The sequence below is a fragment of the Polypterus senegalus genome, chromosome 1 (assembly GCF_016835505.1).
Source record: "Polypterus senegalus isolate Bchr_013 chromosome 1, ASM1683550v1, whole genome shotgun sequence".
NCBI lineage: Eukaryota > Metazoa > Chordata > Cladistia > Polypteriformes > Polypteridae > Polypterus > Polypterus senegalus.
In genome coordinates, this window is record NC_053154.1 from 143,278,042 (window position 1) to 143,294,958 (window position 16,917).

Sequence of the window (16,917 nt, forward strand, 5' to 3'; positions counted from 1 at the left end):
AAAATATCCTAGTATTTCCCAAGAAATCCATTTCTGTGGTTTATTTTTAGCTAACTGTCGTCCTGAGAAATTGTAATATTTTTTACTTCATCCCATGACGCCATTTAGCTTGACTACGGTCACTGTCATTTTGTAGCAGTCACAAAATTGCTGTTGCTACAGGAATCTATCCCATAACCACCTGGGAATGTGTGACACCTGACATTGTCAGTGCAACCATATAACGGTCAGCTCCTGCATTTCCGACTCATCTCTAATTGGGTAAAAATAAAAATTTAGTGTATGATTCTTTGATATAAAAACTTTTGCTAGTTTACAAACTTCTCTTTTGGGCTTTGATTTTTAATTTAATGATCTTGGTTTGTATTTTTGACATGTTTCATCTCCTAATCCTTTAAATAAAAATATTTTATTTTCTCTTGCTGAGACAGAATACTTTGAATCTGAGTTAATCAATGGTAAGACAAATTGGATTTCTCTTCAATTGGAAAATTTGAAGATCAAAACTTTGTCAATTTTCAAAAATAAATCTGTATCTCAACAACTGACTTATTTTAGACCTGACGTAATTAGTTCCATCCATCCATTATCCAACCCGCTATATCCTAACTACAGGGTCACGGAGGTCTGCTGGAGCCAATCCCAGCCAACACAGGGCACAAGGTAGGAAACAAACCCCAGGCAGGGCACCAGCCCACTGCACCAAGCACACACTAGGGACAATTTTTAGAATCACAAAGCACCTAACCTGCATGTCTTTGGACTGTGGGAAGAAACCGGACTACCTGGAGGAAACCCACGCAGACACGGGGAGAACAGGCAAACTCCATGCAGGGAGGACCCGGGAAGCAAACCCGGGTCTCCTAACTGTGAGGTAGCAGCGCTACCCACTGCAGCATCATAACGCCCACGTACTTAGTTCTTTTGGCGAAGTTCTATTAGTAGTCACCTTCAAATCACACTTTAAATCTTTCTTTAGTAAATTGTAATACCTTATTCTAGAAAAAGCGTTCATATCCCTACTATACTGATTATAATTCTACTGTATTGTTGGCTCATTCATTCAATGTATTCCACAGTCTACTTAAGTCTACTTGCTTGATAGACTGATGGAAAATTAAAGGTTGGGTCATTTTAGATAGATCTATTCTTCTCATTTGATTACATTGGGCATCTTTTCTTGCATTTTATCTCTTTTTATTCCAAAATGCAGAAAAAAATCATAATTATATGACCTGGTCATTTACAAGTCTTTACCTTAATTATGTATGAGGGATGTTCAAAATGTTTCCGCAGTTTTATATTTTCATTGAAAAAAGTGAAGGCGGGGGGAGTAGTAATTGGTCGTGTCTGAGAGTGTCTTGTGACTAGTTCTGCCTGGCAAGCCAGCTGCCCTTGCAGTTTAGTATAAGAGTTGTCACCCTGTGGTGAAGATGGCTGCGAAACGTATAAATTGCACCAAAGAGGAACAGCGTTCTGTCATATGCTTCTTGTGGCAGAAGGTGTGCCGGGAGCACAAATTAATCTCCGCATGTGTGATCAGTATGGGGATAAAGTTCTTTCTTATAGAGTCATCTATGAGTGGATTGAAATGTTCGAAAACTAGTGTGACGAATGCAGAGTGCTCCGGACATCCAGCTACAGCCACGACCATGACCACGAGAATGAAGAAAGAACTCTGGGACTGATTTGCAGAAACAGAAACAAAAAATTTTTTGGCTGATGGCATTAAAAAGTTGGTATGACGTTGTGAAAATTGCATTACAAAGGAAGGCGACTATGTAAAAGAGTGATGTAATTTGTTTTTGAAATACTTAATAAATAGAGTTAAATAGAAGTGCAGAAACTTTTTGAACATCCCTCGTATTATAGGTTTTATCTGCACAATTTCTTTCTTGCCATAATGGTCGCCAGGGACGGCATGTTAAAAAATGCTGCCTGAGGCAAGGCACCAACCACCACCCCTCCCCAATACGTAAATGATTCAATACGCTTAATCCGCATACAATAAGTATTGCGATGTAAGCTTCATAATGCAATAGTCTAACAAGACAGTGCAGCTTTAGAATTAGCAAAATAATCAATAAATAATATGTTTGAAAAAAATGTGAAAATAATGAATAGTTTAAAATCAATAAAAAACATGAAGTGGGCCCAAATATATATTTTTATTGACACAAAATTTGTCTGTTCCACTCATTATACCTTTTTCCTCAATTTATATTTTGCACTTCATTCAAACTCTGTTCTGCAAGCAAAAAAAGGACACCTTAAGAGACACCTTAATACCACTCAAAAAGTGTTCAGGAATCGTACAAAATGGCAATCAGTCACTGGTGTAGTGAAAAATCCGTAGGCTCCCTTGTATTAGCAGATGTTGCAAAATATTGATAAGATGTTATTTATTATTTCATACCTACTTGTTTCTCCAATAAGGTTAAAAACTATTCCAATAGATGGGTTTTCAGAGATCAAATTAAATTAAATACATGCTGTGCATGACCAATTTTTTTGTTGTTTTGGGGAAAAAACTGCTGAGGAGCTAGCATAGTGTTGCGGCCACCAGATTATCCTGAAGATGAGTAGGGCTGGATACCTGATTGACAGAGAGCTGCATTCCATTTCAAATTTCTGGAAGGTACATACTACATTCTACAAACCTAGAAAGATTAAAAAAATGCATCTGGAAACATTCAGAAGGGAGAACAAAATAGCAGTCCCCATACAAAACACAGCCACTGGTCTTTGGTGGATCTCAGTGAGAGACCACGACAGTAAGAAAGGCGATTGGAAATAGCCTTACTATGCAACCGGAGAATCACATTTGTTTTTGTTATTTTATGAGGCCTTTTCAGTGGCCCATAACAGTGGGAAAATGCGAATGAGAACATTAAGCTTCAAGTGGTATGGAGGAATGATTTGTCATTGTTAAATAAACGTGCTTGCTGTTGGGCTTCACTTCCATTTGGTGTGTGCCTCAGTCCTTACATCTCAGCGTTCGTTACAATAATAGTAATGTAACATTTTGAGACTACAGTCTCAAGACAGATTGGCACTTCCTTAATCAGATGCTCATGGTCATCTGTAATGAAATGAGGTGGGCTGTGAGGACAAGGAGAAGCCATTTTTATTTCTTTTGAGCTGCTAAATTCACTTGATATGATCTGCCATTGGTAACATGGACAGCGTTTTGTCAGCTCCTTCTTCAACGGATGATTTTAAGCATTAATTTTATTTTTGCTATAGTTTTCAGTAGCTTGTTGTGTCAATTGCTTGCTAGTGTGTCTGCTGCTTATTTTATTTGTCTTATCATGATGGAACTCTTTGTTGTCTACTAGCTAACCCATTCAAATTTCAAACATCACTGCACCTGCCCTTCTGTTGTCTGTAACATCATGTAGTGCAAAACATCAGTTCCTCACTGTTGTGTTTGGCCTAAAAATGCACAAAATATTTTTTTGTTTTAAAATGTATATTGTTGTGTCTAGCTTGTGGTGGTCTGATGAAGGAGCCCTCTGTGTCTGGACGTCCCGTGCCTTGTGGGTGTAGAGCATCTCCTAAATGAGTGAATATAAATTCATTTACATATTCACAATATGTGAAAAATCAAGAATATAAATGCCAATATCAGTTATGACATGTAGCTTTGAAATCTGCATTCACAGTTTTGATGCTCTTAAGTTCTAAAGCTAGCAATTTAGCGAAGTGGTGCAAATTGCTGTTTTTTGATTATTGAGGTGTTTAAAGTATAAATATTTCTAACTATTTTAAAAGACAGCATCTACTCTAAGTAAGGCACTTAAGACACATGTAACTCTTATGATTCATACTTAACTCTCATTTTTTTATATTATTATTTTGTAATGTAGAAAATAAATTCTCTTGTATGAAAATGCCTTCCAAACCAAAATGCCACCTGATGCAATTGCCTTCATCTCCACATTGCACATGCTGGCCCTGCTGGTCACAGCTGAGTAAGACTTGGTAAGCCTTCAAACCATCTTGTCTATATCTTCATCTAAACCAGGGGTCCTGAAGGGTTGTTTTGGCTGCAGGGTTTTGTTCCAACCCAATTTTCTTAATTAGAATCCAATTCTTGCCAGTAACAGAACTTATTTAAAATTATGGCTTGACATACCAGGTCATTCTCATATTGTAGAATTTCTTTCCAGGGATATCTTCCAAATGATTTCTGGCTCAGAACAAATTAGTAATTCTCAGTCCTTTACTTTTTTCTTTCCAAAATATTTTACTAATTCTGACAAAAAGCAGCTGTTATAAGACTAAAAGAAACAATTAAGGGCAGAAAAGATGATGGAAAAAATCAAAAGGAAAGGTCGGAGTCATGGTCAGTAGAAACAGAAGGTTGGTACATGGAGAAATAACTGGAAAAGCCAATTGTCAAGGCCAAAGTCAAAAAGTACAAAGGAAGAGTCTGAACACTATCTTAGATTTAATTCCCCAGACTAACACAGGCCAAAAGTCCATTTGTTTTAAAGGCTAAAGATGCAACATCATGTTTTATAGTCCACAACTGATCGTGTGCTACGTGTGTCACATGTCTAGCAACAGGTTCCATTGGTAATGAACAACATAGCTGACCACATCCTCCAAATCACAAAATGGCGGTGTCAGCAATCAAAAACAAAACACTCATAACAGTGACACGTTGAAGTTACCATCATAACAATAAAATTAAAAACATACAGAAAAATACAAGCAAAAGATTCCAAAACTGGAGAATAACATCTGGGACCTAAAAACAGGGATTCAGGACAGTAAGAAGAAAATGTATGTGGATCTTTGTTTGACTCATCTGGCTGACACTTCAGGCAAATATTGTACACATGATTCTATTTACCAAACTGCAGTATGTCTGGCAGTAATGACAATTTTCACAATCACACATGCTGTAAACTTGCATGTAAAGAAAGCTGGCTAAGAAAATCTGCTTGGAAAAATCTGCTCTTCCCTGTCTTAGCTATGGAGCAGCAATCATAACCACAGCAGCACTATTGTAATCCTGAAAAGTCATTGATGAAAATGTCAAAATGCCATTTATAAAACTGTCATCGTCAGCTGTGTTGTGTCATCATTATTTCTACTGACATGAATTCAGACTCAGTACTGTACAAACTTAAAAAAAAATCCATCCATTTTCAAATCTTTTTAAATCAGTTACAGGGTTGCTAGGGTTCAGAGCCAATCTTTGCAGCATCAGGCAAAGAACAGAAACCAACTCAGGCATGTAACCACAAACCTGCAGTCAAAAAAAATTAAAATGGAAAAGAGTGGCAATGTGTATCAATGTTGTATACAGAAATGACTGCCTGCTGTTACAGTGTACAAACAGTGAACTTCCTAATATTAACTTGTGAGTCATTACTGCATGACCCACAACAAGCAGCCAAGGATTCCCCTGGAGTATGGACAGTTTTTTATTATGTTTGAGCTATGGGAATTTCCAAATATGGTGCAAAAGTCAGCCATTGTCTGGGTACAATTTGAAGCTCTACAAGCAGCAGTGGCACAGCTTGACCTCCCTACTCATTTGCTAGCCCATTCTCTGGGGAGCCATGTGGCTGTGGCCCATCAACACTGGAGAGCGGGACTGACAACAGGCTGGTGGGATTGCTTCTACTTTTGGCCGGTAAAATAATATTTTCATTATAGAGTTGCGTCTTATCATTTGTACATTGCTTTGTTTTCATCCAGAACATACTCTGTGTAAACTTATTCAGTTTTTTTCTTGTATTCATTTATACCTTTAGATTCAGAAAGCATTGAATTATTAGTATGGGGGATATAAGTATGGATATCAGGATCTTCTTCAACTGTAAGATCAGAAACAATGCATTTGGGCAAATTTTGCTCTAGCAATAAGTAGCAGTTTCCCGCACCCACTTTATTTTGGTGTCTTTAATAACAGCAAATCGGCAAATGGTCACCAAGCTTTAAGACTCAGTCAGTGCCATTCCTGTTAAAACAGTTATTTTTATAATTTTTCATTCCTTCTATACAAGGGTCAGAGGGCATTTTTTCATATGATTTAATTAAAGAAAAACACAAATGGCTTTGGAGCAAATGATCCAGTTACAAAATGGAATGCTGGTATATTGTCATATTGTTCAGTCTTTGCTTGTAAAGCTCCCATTTATTGAAAGGGCGGATGGCATGGCAGAAATGGAAATTCTGAAAAGTGTAATGTGAAGTGTTAAAGTATTGTATAGAAGTTGGTAGTAAAACTTTGTTTCATGACTTTGGATACAGTTCAAGAATATATGAAAGGGCCATTAAACTAGACTTATAAGTAGTAAAAATGCACTACTTTTTTAAAAGTCCAGCACCATCTGTTTTGTGTTTGTTTTCAGTCTTCTATATGTTGTGAGTATATTATTTCTGTTATCACTGTTATCACTTGCTACCTTAAATCAGTAGAGATTTCTATTCTAACCATATCACAGTAAGTAGTATTTGGTGGTTTGATTAACATTTTGTAATTTTGAAAGTTACTCAAATATACATTTCTTTTCTTATTTTTATTTGTTGTCTCCAAATAAGTAGAACCAGAAAGAAAGTAACTTTTTACTTGCCTAAAATAATTCATATTTGTTCTTAAAAGCCTATTTCCCAGGCTTATAGTCCTATTAAAATACATTAATTTTGTTTTTCTTTAAACTGATTGTTCTTCCTATAGATGATTCTATACCACAACTTTGTCATGTGAAACATGGGCCCACATTCTAGATATGGTATGGTATGCCAGTTACTGACAACATGCCTAAGCAGGAAGAAGTTGTAAAAATGGTCTGTCAGAAATTAGAGCAATCAACTTTAGTTGTCTGATTTAAAAGTAGAGCAAGAGGGAAAAAGGGGGTGAGTAACAATCTGTCTTGATGCTTTGTCAAAGGTGTTCAGGGCAATGAGAGCTAGCCTAGGTCCAATCAGAACATCAGTCTTTACACTGTGCATCATGTGCACCTTTCTCAAAATGATAATTCATTATTTTATACAGAATATATTCAAAAATGCATTGTTATCATGATGAAATACTAGTTGTTAGTTTAATACTCCATCCACAAAATACATTTTTAATACATTGATCCTCACAGTTCATTGAGGTGATTTAATAAAAGTATACAAAAATGTTTTTTTACAGCCTAATACATTTCATCTGGTTCTTATTGCAGAATCCAGCTCTGCAAGCAGGTCCTCCAACATGGGGGTTGGTGGCAGGGTTGGCACTCCAGCCACCAAAAAACCTCACACTGTTCCAGTGTGGTACTGAAGTGTCAACTGCTGCACTCGGGTCCCAATAATGGTGGTTCATGAGACGGGTTTGGCAACGTACTATCAGCATATGCTCCCAACCTCTCCTCTCTTATTGCCTTACACCTTCATGTCAAGTTTAAATTTCAGGTCCTACCTTCACCTACATTTCTAAGTAGCCAACTCCATGTATGTGCAACCCTCTTTAAAAGAAATATGACTTCAGATATTGCATATTGTATCTTTACTGTTTAAACTAGTAACCAATCTGGTTCTATTAATACTTAATGTAACTCAACATGTTAAGGTACAGCTCTGGTATTGGAGTGACGGCGCCAAGTCTACAATTTATTCACTTAGCAGATACTTTTATCCAAGCAGTATTAAAGAGAGGTCAACATATCTGAGTAAACATCAAGTATTACAGAACAAGTTTACAAAATTGAAGATCACAAGTAGTGGGTGCTAAACCAAACAGACCACCACAAGACTAGTTATTCTTAGCTACTAACAACTTTGCATCAAAGCTATTACAAATATATTCACAGAGCAAGAGTCTTCAAATGCTTCTTAAACACAATGAGGAAGTCAGCAGTTATGGATGGATGTGGGCAACTTGTTCCACCATCTAGTAGCTACCCATGAAAAAAGTCTGGTTTGAGATTTGATGTTGTACAGAAGTTGTATCAGATGCCATTCATTAATAGACCTGAGTAGTTGAGAAGGAGCGTAGGACCTCATGAGTGCCACCATATACATAGGTGCTGACCCACTGACTACTCTGTTGGCAAGCATCAAGGATTTGAACTTAATGTGTGCTGTACAGTGTAGTGATTTCCTATCTTTGAATTATAGTCACTTTAAAAATTATTTCAATGTCAAATATTGATCAAAAAGTCACCATTTTAATACTTAATACCATTTAAAAGTTTAGTTGGTTGATTTCCTGGTTAGTGGGATGTACAGAGGTATCACCTGTAACTATTTATTGTATACTTAAAAGCCCAGCTCTGACAGCATACCTGAAAACTTTAGTTAGTTATTCACTATCAAAGGTAAGATTGATGGCTGTAGTCTTTTTCTACTATTCTGGCAATACCTGTAGGCATAAGTAAGGTCTGATATGGATGATTACAACATTAAAGAAGACAGTGTGAATACAACGAAGGATGGGGAATCACAAATAGGGCAGGATGATCATTATTGGCTTCAATTTTAAAAGCACACTAAGTCCTATAAAAAGAAAGTCAGTGAGTGATGCTATTATGTGTGGTGCCCACCAACTCCTTAATATATGAAACTGTTGGAAAACTAGACCTCAGCAGGTGCCACAATGCAAAATGGTGCTCAGATGGCACTGTTTGTTTGACGGTAATGGGAAAGAATGATGAGGTAGGTGCATTTCAGTCAAGGACTGGTATGGGATTTTACTTCTTGAACTTGTCGCAGTGACAGTGTTCTCTTGTCTAGCAATTTGAATTATGAATCAGCAGTGCATGTAAGCAATAGTAACATAATTAAACTGATTTCATGTATCAACTGGTGTGAAGTTTCACTTCTCATGACAGCTAAGAAATTTAAAAAGAATTGACTTGCAAGTATGAGTGGTAAAGCATACAGAAATTTGAACAAAGATACTTTGTAAAGCAGAATATTTGAATCTTGCCACCCGTAGTATGTAAAAATGAAAGATACGGAGCAGTCACTAAAGAGTAACTGTATTTCTGCTTCTTGATCTTCAAACCCAGCCAATATTTTGTTCTCATCAAGCAGCAGATGAACAGAATCAGACCTGGTGACACTTCACTGTTCACTGCAAGTATACCATTTCAGTAGCTTGGCAAGAAGTCAAGGAGGGAGTCAAAGGCACTTGTATTTCTGCCTGACAGAAATCAAAACCTCTCCTCCTATAAATGTCCTGTGAACACTGAGCAGCAGGTAATCTTTTTTGTTAGCTTATTTATATTCAGGACATTTGTTACACTTGTTACTACAGTTGTTTTTTTATTGTTAGTTGTTGCTAGAATTTATGTATTTAATTCAAATCTTTACTATTCACTCACCTACTGTATATTTATATACTTATAATTTAGTGTAGTTCTTTACATGTCTTGCACTTTGTCCTGTGTTTATGTATGTTGTACCACAGTCCTGGTGAACGTTATTTCTTGCAACTGTATGCTGCAATACTGGGTATGGACGGTATGACAATTGACTTGGGGTTGTTTATGTGCTGAAGTTCTCTTTGCATCTGTGGGCCTGGCTAGCAGCGAGCATGCACTCACTTTATTAATTTTTTTTTCAGGGCATCCTATATTTGCTTCTCCATTGTATTATTAAGCACTTCAAAAGCAGGACACCATCTCTTAAGGCTCACATAAACCCGAAGGAAAAGCAAACTGCTTGTTTATTTTTACAATACAGTTCACAAGTGGGTTTCTGTCTATTTCCTTTTCTATCACATAATATACCTTACCTCTGTGTTTCTTTCAGTTACTTCCTTTGGAGCATTATACAGTTGATCACACTCGCTTACAGCTGCTTTATATAGCTGTGGGATTTGGCGTCATATCTAAATCTGAACTTTATAAAATAAGGGATGTTTCTGCTCTTCTAAATGCTGATTCAGCCAGGCTGAATTTCGTGGCAAAGGATGAGAATACCTTGGTCACCTTTTATTTTCATTTTTTTTTTACTGCAAGTAGAATCTACTGGTATGAGCTACCTGGGACAAAAATTCTGGTAAGCTTCAGGATATTTCCTCTTTCAGCCCAACACTCCAGAATGGATGGAGGCTTGTGATGGCACACAAAATGTTCAGCCGAAAAAGCTACTACAGCTGAGTAAAGAACAATTGTTCAGGGTGTTATTTTATGTGTTATCTTATGTTTAAACTGAAGTAGTTTTACACCTCGATTCATCCATCCATCCTTTCCTTTAATAACTTTCAAACTCACTTATCCACCCACTTTCAAATATACAATTCAGGTAGTTTTACCCCTTTGTCATTTTAACCTCTTTTTAGCACTTGCGCCTTTTCAAGTTTCTCCGAGATTGGTGAGCAGCTGCTAAAATTACATCATTTTGTTCCACTACATTTATATGTCTTATTCATGTTCCAGGAAAACATAATTTTCCAGTAGCACTTGAGAATCCAGTTACATTTCTTAAATGTTACTATTACACTGGATACTGCCATCTTGAGGTAGGCTTCAGTACACAGAAAGACACATTTCTAATCAAGTAGGCCTTTTATTTTGTGATGTCAAGGCAAAGCAAAATCACTCCACTTCTATCAATCCAAAGTTTGTTTACTTTTTGGTGATTATGCAACATATATATATATATATATATATATATATATATATATATATATATATATATATATATATATATATATATATATATATATATATATATATATATATATTCTGTTTCATTAAAACATTAACATGTTCTCACAACAAGGAATGTTACTGTTCGCTTATTTTTTTCTAGTTGCTGATCAATTACATATATGCTGTATATCAGGGGTGCCCAACTGCAGACCTGGAGGGCCACAGTGGCTGCAGGTTTTCATTCTAACCCTTTTCTTAATTAGTGATCTGTTTTTGCTGCTAGCTAACTTCTTTTGATTTCATTTTAATGGACTTGTTTTTTAAGATTTGTTTCCCTGAATTTCTTCATTGTTCCTCTTAATTGCTTCATTTGTCCTTAAATGGCACCCAAACAGAAATGAAATGTAAAGTGACTGAGCCAACAGAAGACCAACTAAGTCAGGGCCATGTTCTGAAATTGTGGATTGTCTCTTTTCTAAGAGCAGATCAGCATTCCTGAGACCTTCACCTTTCTTTATTTTCAGATATTGCATGATGGTCACAGTGTGCTGGCCCTGTTTTGGCTCATTTTGTATCTCATTATTGTTTGGCTGCTAATTAAGTAAATGGAACAATTAAGGGGTATGAGTCTTCAAGAACAAGTCAAATAAAATGAAATAAAAGGAAGTTAATTAGCAGAAAAAACAGGTCACTAATTAAGAAAAGGGGTAGAATGAAAACCTGCAGCCACTGCGGCCCTCCAGAACTGGAGTTGGGCACCCCTGCTGTATATATTTTTAAAGAAAATGACATTTATTATGTTTACCTAGTGAGAAGAGAAACAAGCAAAAGAGAAGCAAAAATGGTGAAATGGTGTGTAAAAGTCATACTGCATCTTAAGATTAAAATTTTCTCTCCTTTCACATTTTTTCTTTAAGGTGTGTTTATAATGTAATATTCACATAGAAAAGCATTTGTTTTAAAGGTAGGAGCCAGACCTGCTAGTACATTGCAGGACACATTTGCATACTTACTCACAGCGGGTCAACTTTAGGTTGACCAGTAAAATTAACTTGCACATTTCTGACATTTGGAAGGTAAGCAAGATATCTGCACAAAGTACACTGGCTGGGTCCAGGGTTCAATTTCAGGATTCTGGAACTGAGAGATAGCACTGTTAACCATTGCGCCAGCATACCACTTTGTGCTAGTCTAATCCTGCTGCCCTGTGCTAGTTGAATCATTAGTAAACCTGAGGTTCATGGTGTGGTTAGAGTATAAAAATGCTTAGAAGGAAAGCAGGCAAATATAAACTATAAAACAAAATGACCCAGTAAAGTGAAGTAGATCATAGACAAAATGTTAGACTAGACATTCAGTACAGCTATATATATGGTTACATTATCTTTACAATTTCTCTGAAACCGATTTAATTTTCCAGGGGTGCAGAACTTTTCCTGGCAGCATTGTGCATAAGGTACCTTTCTATGATAAACTCTTAAATACAGCTACTTCATACAACTATTTATATGCATTGTGACACTTTGCACACAGTCAGTTTAAATGACTTGCTTTGGGTTTAACAGTCATTTCTTTAGACACTACACCAAAATACATTATGTACATTATTGGGATGTGGTAAGAAACAGGTGTAACCCTGCAAAAACTATATGGATACAAATGGAGTGAGTAAACTTTACACAGAAAGTCAGTGTGGGTAAGGATTTGAACCCAGGCCACCCTGGCCCACTTTGTCCTACAGAAGCATTAAACATTATAAATATCTAGTGATTAGATAAACACAAACTTACAAAAAAGTCTATGTAGATGTAGTTCCCTAATGTTAATTAATCAGTAATTATAGTACAGTTAAGAAGGAGATATGTATCCATCTCTAATCTTTCCAAATAAACCTAGCATATCCCATTCTGTTTAATTGAGACTAAATACCTTACATAATGGTTGCAATGTAGAGAAGGTGATGTAAAACAATACTGCAAAACGTGTATAACAATAAAAAAGTTCAAAAGCAATTTACAAGGATTGTCTAGAACCAGATGGTTTAAATATACAAGAAAAATAGAATGATCTTAGATTTGCATGAAAGTGATCTCTTCTATTTCATTGAAGGGAATTTGCAAAAATTGCAGAATAGTAGTGCCATTAATGAATCAGTGTTCTTTGAGAAATAATAACAATTTAAAGCATAATAATAATACATTTTTTATATATCGTTTTTCCCATGTAGAAGGATGCCAATGTTATTGACAATATAAGCTATATTAAATTCAACTCTGGTGAAAACTGATTTGAGAGTTTTGTATGTAAACTGCAGAACGAGGAAAATAAATAAAAAAAATGAACAGGAAACCAAAATAATGTAGCCAGTGTGAATACCATACTAGACCGCTTCCCAGCCATGACTACGTAATGGATGGACAGCATGGAAGGAGGCATAACCCAGCTGGGATGGGGCTGAATCAACATCCCATGCAAAATGAAAAATTATTTTACAATAGGGAGGAGCTGGGATATCAAGAGCAGTTTCACCCACCCCCCAGTATAATAGATGGTACGGCTCTGCTGGCATGGACACAGTAAGGATGCCCGCAGGGGTTTATGAGAATCGTATTTCTGAGGGACAACTCTGTCAGGGTCCTTGGGTGCCACAAGAGGGCACTGCAGGGAGAAAGACTCTGACCATCTGACCCGGAAGTGCTTCTGTCGGCCTATGCCCTGCTACCACAAGTATTCCCTGGTTTGACATAAAAGCAAGCTGTGCAGACTCCTCTGGTGATTCAGAGTCGGGAGGCAGAAGACAAAGCCCACCTGGAGGAGGAAAAGGAGGAGTATTTATTATAAGATTGTGGAACTGGCCTGTAAAAGGGTATTTTGTGAAAATAAAAACCTTTATTTTGTACCTGGTACTGTTTAGTGTTATGTGTCTGGGGTTTTGGGGCTCAGTGGCACCCCTCTGCTTAAATAGCAGCTGCATTTTTTGCTACTTGGAGCGGGTTAATAATTTTTAGCAAAAATGGCAAACTATTGTAATGACTCTTTCAGATTAATAGCTTAACTAAAACGTTTATTTATATATAGCAGTTCTTTATAGAGTTCAAAAACTGGACCTTATTCACCTGATTTAAAATCCCCAGGATCACACAGTGAGTGAATGGTGTTAAATGAATTGCTAATAGCATGGTTCAAAATCATCAGGCAGGTCAGAGTGCCTGTGAAATGTTTAAAAGAATGCTAACAAATATTGAAGCTATAGCGCAGGTGAGTCTTACAATATTGCTCTTTAATTCACCAAGAATTTGGGCACCTCCAATTGGTAAGAAGTGAAGTGTCAGCCACCAGATATAAATAAAAGAAATATCTGGCAAAATGCAGATGCATCAAAGATGGAATGAAAAGGGTGGAGTTTAAATTAATGTTTAAACATACTGCACATATTTTATAAAAGATTTAAGCCACATTCAAAACGTGCAACTCAATTTCTAGATATTTCGTTACTTTAAAGATTATTTTGCATAAGATAGGTAAAATATCAGATGCGTAGAAATTAAATTGTTATAAATAAAAAAATAAATACACAAAACACACAGACACACACACTCTACTTTTTGTCAGAAATGTAGGTCTGTATTCCAAAGCTGCTAATGCCTTACATCAGATTCTAGCCATTCTCATGGTGTTATGAGGTATTGCTCAAGTCCTCTTTAAGAAGCATTATGGTGAAAGGAATGTTAATCTTCCTTCAATGGACAGGGCCAGTTTAATGTCCTTTCGTATGAAGTCGTCTGCAAAGTAAGGAAATGCTACCTGGTCAAGCTATGTTAATGAACAAAGAAAGTTCTAATTTCTTATATGGATTACACCATCGTTAAATAACACAAGTAATGCTATTTCTTGTTTGAAACAAAAACAAGATTACTGCCGAAATTGAATACCAGCCTGGAAATGCATATAAACATGTGATTATTTAATGAAAAGAGGTGTTTAAATTCCGAAGAAGTTCATTACCAGGGGAAAAGTAATTAAGTTCTTTAATCATTTGGTTTTATATCAATTATTTTATTTCAGTATATTTTCTTCTGTTTAATTTATATACTTCCTGCTTTCCTGAACTAGATCATAGGATTCAGATTCACAATGTTCAGCTCATAATTTAATGTTTGTATTTTTTTCTTTCTGAAACGTTTTGACTGTAGCCACCATTTTATTTTAATGGTTTATTTAAATTAAGCAGTACTCACAGAATATATGTAAACTTCATAAAAGAAAAAAGTTTTATTGAATATGTGAGGATGAAAAACACAGAGCAAATTGTAGGCCATGTGCTAATGCTGGTCTTTTGCTTCTCGAGAGATTGGTCTCCTCATTTTTCTTTTTCTTCTTTACTATTTTTTCCAATTAGATTAACCAAAATGGAAAAATATTGAGATCATAAGAAACTTCATACATAAGACTCTTTTTAATTTTGCAATATTTTCACACTTTTCACTCTTCACCATATATGGCTCATTGGAGGTTACACGTGTATTTCAGTTTATAGTGACATTGCTCCTTTCTAGAGACTAATTCAATGTACTGTATTCATTTCAAAGGCTCATCAAGAAGAAGACAGACAGACAGACAGATAGTAATTTATGTTTATTTGTTGCCAAGGCGAGACGAAAAATGGAGTCTGTGCTACCATGTCAAGGGAAGGAGAAGTGTGCTCCTAATGTGAGTTGCAGATAATAGGATGCAGCCTATTTTGAATCCATTGCTCTGTCTTGATGAACAGAGTAATAAATGAGTTTAACATAAGCACACAAATGCTACAGAGAAAGTTTTTCTTCTGATTTGGAACGATGTGCTGCCCCTGCCAACCACTGCCATTCTAGTCTGGCTTCTTGCTTGGCATGCAGTGCTACCTCATATTGACTCGGAGGTATTCTAACTTACTGCTAACACTATATGGTCTTTCTTGTTTCTTTTTTTGATGTTCTCAGGTAAACTGCTTCTGGGGTACGCATTGCAATTGTAGAACTCATGCACCCTGACAAAGCCTTTCTTTCCACATTAGCTATATATATATATGTACATCCAGAAAAGGATTATTTCATAAAATGAGTATAAAAAAACAGAAAGCACATATCAAATTCAAATTTCAAATTCATAAGAGCACTGTTTTCAATCATCTCTTAGGACACTGCTCAACTCTCATTAACTTTGTAGCATAGATAGATAGATAGATAGATAGATAGATAGATAGATAGATAGATAGATAGATAGATAGATAGATAGATAGATAGATAGATAGATAGATTTGCATTTATCATGTAGTATCTACTATGTTTTTGATTGATGCACATAATGTATAATATTGTGCTGATGCTGAATATTGTAATTTGTGCAGTTTTCTCATTTTGGTAATGTTAGACACATTTTTGGTAATCAAGATGAATATGCAGCTGACTATAATTATGTTACTAAAGTACTTTATTTAGGTCAGCTCATAAAGACAGAACAATAGATGTATCAGGTGCCTTAGATAGATAATACACAGTTAAAGCTCTGGGCAGACAATGTGTATTTGGCAGTTTTATCACACAGAACATAAATATCAGTGCCTATTGATTTATGTTATTGCTGTATATTTTGTTAAATAACATCAACCTCAAGTACAATTTATGAAAAGCATAATATAATTATAAAATTCTACTACTTAAACAAGAGGGCACTACAGCCTATCCTGGCAGCACGGAGTGCTAAAGCAGAAACCAATACTGTTTATTGTGAGGCCCACTCACACACATCCAAACTAGTTTTAGGATAAATAATAACTGCCAATTAACTTAACACACAAAAGGCTGAAACTCAGGTGTATTCTGTGAGGTTTAGAAGTCCATACATTTTAGTAAAAATGGAAGATCTTCAATTGCTGTAAAAATATGAACATGACAAGTGCTACCTGTTTTAAGAATATGAATTCAGTCTTCCATTTTCACTACATTTCAGATGTATTCATTTTGACAAATGTACATTATTCCATGGTAGATATTTAATTTCTAGTACATTATCCTTGAAATACAATTAAGCACCATCCTTTACAGTTTACACATGATGATTACTGTAAATGTCTTAATAGTTTACTAGGAAAGGGCTCATATTGTCTCTTAATATAGTAGCCATTTTTAAAAGCAGGCACAGTAATTTACTAATGTACAGCAGCTGTTATCTTTTGGGTTTATTCCAAGACAAAATATTATTAGGGTCATAAAGTTAAGGCTTTACACCATTCTCTTGCATCTACCTTTATGGTAGACCTACAAACTGTGCA

General features: G+C 35.9%; 1 protein-coding gene and 1 long non-coding RNA gene across 10 annotated transcripts in view; one reads left to right on the forward strand and one right to left on the reverse strand.

Moving 5' to 3' along the window:
* mecom (MDS1 and EVI1 complex locus) overlaps positions 1 to 16,917 on the reverse strand; it is a 546,819-nt gene that overhangs the window by 100,798 nt on the left and 429,104 nt on the right. The window lies entirely within an intron of this gene.
* Positions 5,420 to 16,917, forward strand: part of LOC120533045 — a 163,874-nt gene continuing 152,376 nt past the window's right edge. The window contains exon 1 of the long non-coding RNA XR_005634426.1: positions 5,420 to 5,650. This is a non-coding gene — a long non-coding RNA (uncharacterized LOC120533045). The remainder of the gene's footprint in view (positions 5,651 to 16,917) is intronic.